The following is a 6,000-nucleotide window of genomic DNA, read 5'->3' on the forward strand; positions in this document are numbered from 1 at the left end:
TCTACAGCCCTGGCCCCGCTCTCCCTCACTAAATCATCATAGAAAATCTGGGTTGTGGGAATAACCAGGGAGCTAGTGTTAAAGGATAACAAAGGCCGGATAGGGACAACATTTTCTCCAATGAATGAGTGGAAGATGATGATAGACGATTAAGACGAAACATGATATCCTTCCTCTGTGAGCTTTCCCAAGCAGATTCTGATACTTATTTCAGTGCTGATGTTAACAATTACTTCTAAAGGGGCTTACCCTACAAAAAGATATCAAATTTCATGAGGTCACTATAGCTATTGTCTCACTCACAAATTACAGAACCTTGGAGGTAGATGAGCTTCCCATGGAGCAATATAGACCTCAGGCAGGGGTCCTGGCACCCAAATGACACCTTACAAATAGAGGATCTGCCACCATCAGTGATTAATGCAGGCCAGTTTTTCTAATTAACATAAAGTAACCCTATCAAAATACTAGCCGTCTTAGAGCCTAATTCAGTAAGGATCGCTTATTGCAATCCTTACAGAAAGCCTAATTCAGACCTGATCGCAGTAGCAAAATGTTTCTCTAATGTGCAAAATCATGTGCACTTTAGGTAGGGCAGATGTAACATGTGCAGAGAGAGTTAGATTTGGGTGGGTTATATTGTTTCTGTGCAGGGTAAATACTGGCTGCTTTTTTTTTACACTCTGCTATTTAGATTTCAGTATGAACACACCCCACCCAAATCTAACTCTCTCTGCACATGTTACATCTGCCTCTCCTGCACTGCAACATGGTTTAGGCCATTAGAGAAAAATGTTGCTACTGCGATCTGGTATGAATTAGGCCCTTAGATTGCTATTATGCACAATCAGAATCAGGGCCAGACTGGGACTAACAGTCTTCCCTGGTATTTAGTCACATAGGCCCACCTTGGAAATGGCAGCAGGCTCCTGAGGACCTTCTCTTGGTTGCTGGAGCGACTCCCAGTTTACCCCAGTATAGAAGACTTGAATTAACCCATCAGCAGGGCCAGATAAATAATGGGGTAGATGGAGCTACAAAACAGGTCAATTATCATGGCAGCATGGTGGTGACTAGCTGCCCAACTGGACACACAGTAGGCCAAAAATCACAAGTATTAAAATTATTTTTCTAGCTTTGAAAAAAAATAAATTGGATTTTTTTTTTAATGTGTTTAGGGAGACAGTGGTGCTGATAGGGTAGGGGTGTACACGCCCACATGGCTCTAGCCACACCCACACAACACTTGCCACACCCACACAGCCCTGGTCACAGCTCCTCCCCCTCTCAGTATAGGCCTTTAAATATTTTCAGCCCCAGGTCCATGTGGCCAGTAATCTGGCCCTGCCCGGCAGGCAGGGACGGATCTAGACTTTTCTTTTAGGGGCGGCGGTTCACTGTTTAATCTTGACTCCTCCCCTCTCTAGTCCCAACTCCTCCCATCTGCAATCCTAACTCCTCCTCTCTCAATTCCTGAAAAACTAAACTTTTTGAGTGAGACTGAGATAGTGCTTTGTGATTGTTCTATGTACATGTTACTGTGCTGTGGGGTAATTGTATTTATTAGCCCTAGTACCCACACACCTGCAAGTGAGGGGCATATGCTCTATAACCCTTGCTCTCCTGGCTCCTCTGTGCTGCTGTGGTATAGGCTGCAGGACAGCGTTCTGCCTCAGGCTCTCCCTGGAGAGCTCTCTTCAGCTCAAAAGTGGGTGTGGCTATGACTGTGTTAGGGGGGGGGGGCGGTCGCCCCCTTCGCCCCCCCCCCCCCCCCCTCCCTAAATCCGGCCCTGCCAGCAGGTAATGTATCTTTCCTACCTGCCTAGATTTATATGTTTGTAAATATGTCCTGAAAAATGTTATTTATTTCAAATATGGAAAAACTGATTGCAATGTCGTCTCATTGCAAGTTGATTTATGTGGGTTCTTCTTATGCAATGCCCTTCATACTATTCAAGTAATGTATATGGTAATTACTATTTTCATCTGCATAAAGTATAATTCTTATCTCATCCAAAATGTGCATTATGTGTGTTCTATATACTTCTGTATATAATGTGTAGTCTGTATGCAGACATATAATTTGTAGACATGTTTGAGACCCGTACCCTTTTATCCTTATGTATATACTGCAATCCTTTACATATGTCATATCCATTGACTGGCTTTTGAGTCCTACTGTATAATTGCTTTATTATTGTTCAAATAAAAAAAAATATTGCTTCATAAAGTCCAATCTTCTCGTTACTTGAAAACAAAACGGTACATTTTTTGTCTCCTGAAAGGCTTCTCCGTCGAGTCTCATGTACAGTATGCTTTGCATTAATAATGAGAGTGAAGGGACACAGGGGGTAATTCAGAGTTTATCGTAGCAGCAAATTTGTTAGCAATTGGGAAAAACCATGGGGGTCATTCCGAGTTGTTCGCTCGGTAAAAATATTCGCATCGCAGCGATTTTCCGCTTAATGCGCATGCGCAATGTTCGCACTGCGACTGCGCCAAGTAAATTTGCTATGCAGTTAGGAATTTTACTCACGGCTTTTTCATTGTTCTGGCGATCGTAATCTGATTGACAGGAAATGGGTGTTACTGGGCGGAAACAGGCCGTTTTATGGGCGTGTGGGAAAAAACGCTACCGTTTCCGGAAAAAACGCAGGAGTGGCCGGAGAAACGGAGGAGTGTCTGGGCGAACGCTGGGTGTGTTTGTGACGTCAAACCAGGAACGACAAGCACTGAACTGATCGCAGATGCCGAGTAAGTCTGAAGCTACTCAGAAACTGCTACGAGGTGTGTAATCGCAATATTGCGAATACATCGTTCGCAATTTTAAGATGCTAAGATTCACTCCCAGTAGGCGGCGGCTTAGCATGAGCAAATCTGCTAAAATCCGCTTGCGAGCGAACAACTCGGAATGACCCCCCATGTGCACTGCAGGGGGGGGGGGGGGGCAGATATAACATGTGCAGAGAGAGTTAGATTTGGGGGGGTTCTTTTGTTTCTGTGCAGGGTAAATACTGGCTGCTTTATTTTTACACTGCAATTTAGATTTCAGTTTGAACACACCCCACCCAAATCTAACTCTCTCTGCACATGTTACATCTGCCGCCCCCCCCCCCAAGTGCACATGGTGGGTCATTCCGAGTTGATAGCTCGCTAGCAACTCTTAGCAGCACAGCGATCATCTCAACCGTGGCTAAACTGCGCATGCGTATGCACTGCAATGCGCAGGTGCGTCGTACGAGTACAAAGCGGTTCGTTGCTGAGCAATGGATTTAACGAAGAATCCATTCGCACAGCCGAACGCACGGTGATTGACAGGAAGAAGGCGTTTATGGGTGTCAATGGACCGTTTTCAGGGAGTGGTTGGGTGTCTGACGTCAAATCCGGACCAGACATGCTGAAATGATCACAAGGGCTGAGTAAGTCTAGAGCTACTTAGAAATTGCACAAAATGTTTTCGACCCACTCGGCAGCACACGCGTTCGCAAACTTGCAAATCGAAAATACACTACCCCATAGGCGTCGACTATTTGATCGCAAGCCAAGAAAAAGTTGCTAGCGAGCGATCAACTCGGAATGACCTCCATGGTTTTACCCAACTGCTAACAAATTTGCTGCTGCGATCGACTCAAATTTGCTGCTGCAGATATAACATGTGCAGAGAGAGTTAGATTTGGGTGGGGTGTGTTCAAACTGAAATCTAAATTGCAGTGTAAAAATAAAGCAGCCAGTATTTACCCTGCACAGAAACAATATAACCCATCCAAATCTAACTCTCTCTGCACATGTTATATCTGCGCCCCCTGCAGTGCACATGGTTTTGCCCAAACTGATAACAAATTTGCTGCTGCGATCAACTCTGAATTACCCCCTTTGATCTTTGCCAGCTGAGAGTTGGTGCATAAATGACAGTAAGTCACTCCCATCCGTACAATATAACAAAGGGCCCAAGCAACCTAATCTAATATTAAATACAATCCTATGTGCTATGGTGTAAATCTAGATGCTTCTGTACAAATCAATGTATACGGTACCACCGACTGTGTAGAGTATGTGACATGCAACTCGCCGCCTATCAAATTATATACAACAATGTTATGTTTGACTTCTCTGCTCTGTCCTCTCACTTCCTAACAATCTTTCCTTTTTTTTTTTTTATTCTTTATTTGTGCATGGTTAAACAGAGTGGGTAAACAATACAATAAGAAAAACGGACAAGCGGTCAAGAAAACCAACATCCAGTAAAAACCATATTTTTAGAATAAAGAACAATCAAAAGTAAAACATTGGTAACAAAGTATCAAATGTGGGGGGGGGAGGGGGAGAAGGAAGAGGGGATGGGGGGGAGGGTAGAACCACGGTGTAATCAAAGCACAGTACATATCTCGGAGACAGTTAGATTTAAAAAAAAAAAAAGAAAAAAAAAAAAAAAAGGAAGGGCAAGGGAGAGAAGAGAGAAAAAAAAAGAGAAAAGATGGAGGAGGAGCGGTAGCCGATGCCCATGGGCCTGCGGATGGAGCTAGGAATAAGAGGAGGGAGGCGGCGATCTACGTTCAGCAACGAGCCAAGGGGCACAGACCTGCTCAAAAACGTGACCCCGATCATGGAGATAATATGTAATCCTCTCCATTGATACAATATGCCAGATTTTGGCTTTAAGGGACGGGAGAGAGGGGGGAGAGGGGTTTTTCCAATTGAGAGCAATCAGCGATTTTGCCGCAGTTAGAATGTGTGTAGTCAGTTTTTGGGAGAATTTATCAAGCATTGGGGGAGGGTAACACAACAAAAAGATCCAGGGATCTTTCAGCACGGGAGATTCCAGAAGGGAATTAAGGAGGGAATGGACTAGATTCCAGAAGGAAACGATTGGGCAGGTCCACCATATATGAAGCACTATGCTTCATACATCCGCAGTTCCTCCAGCAGTTACGGGAGGGAGATGGAAAGAGTTTATTGAGTCTATCAGGGGTATAGTACCAACGGTAGTAAATCTTGTAAGCCGTCTCTTTGAAAGCAGTAGCAATAGAGCACTTAGCTATCCCCAGTCTCATGTCCTCCCAGTCTTCGCTCTCCGGGGGAGACCCAAGATCACGCTCCCAAGCGAGTTCGTGGGACCAGGAAGAGGGAAGGGAAGAATCTAGTAGAAGGGAGTAAAGTTGGGAAATCAAGCCTTTGGAGAGGTGGGAGTTTATACATAAACTTTCAAAGGGGGTAAGGTCACGGAGCAAAGCGGAAGAGGGCAGGGAACCTAAAAAGTGACGGATTTGTAGGAATTGAAAGGGATTAAGTGTGTGTGAGGGGGTCTTCTGTTGGAGATCAGATAGGGACAACCATTGACCCCGATCGGCAAGATCAGTCGGGAATTTGAAGCCCAGCAGTATCCATGTACGGAACCTCGTAATCGAGAATCCAGGAGGGAACATAGGGTTCTACCAGATAGGGGTCAAGGGTGAGGGAATAGTGGTAAAAGCCATCTTCAGAGAGTGAGAGTCTCAAATTATAAGATTAAATTTAATAGTGGGGAGTAGTTTGGACGTTGGGGGCCGGGAGGTAGAGGGCAAACCCCACAAGGGGGTCAGATCCGGAAAGTTGACATAGGCTGATTCGATATCCAACCAGGATACGGACCCAGGAGGAGCATAAGAGGTGACAATATGGGAGAAGTGGGAGGCTAGGTAATAGAGTTTGATATCAGGAAGACCCCTACCACCAGCGGAGGTCGGTCTTTTCAGAGTGTTGGCAGCGATGCGGGGGGGGGGGGGGTCTGTGATTCCAGATAAAACGAATGAGGGATCGCTGGATATTACGAAGGAAGGAGGTCGGGACAGCCACAGGGAGGGTCTGATAAAGATAGAGCCATTTGGGGACTATGCTCATTTTAACCACTATGATCCTACCCAGCCACGAAATGAAGAGACTGTTCCAGGACGTCAGGTCAGCGTGTTTTGGTGAGAAGAGGTGGAAAATTTTCATGGAAGAGAGAGTCGTAGCGGGAGGTCA

This window comes from Pseudophryne corroboree, chromosome 7 (genome assembly GCF_028390025.1).
Source record: "Pseudophryne corroboree isolate aPseCor3 chromosome 7, aPseCor3.hap2, whole genome shotgun sequence".
In the NCBI taxonomy this organism is placed as follows: Eukaryota; Metazoa; Chordata; class Amphibia; order Anura; family Myobatrachidae; genus Pseudophryne; species Pseudophryne corroboree.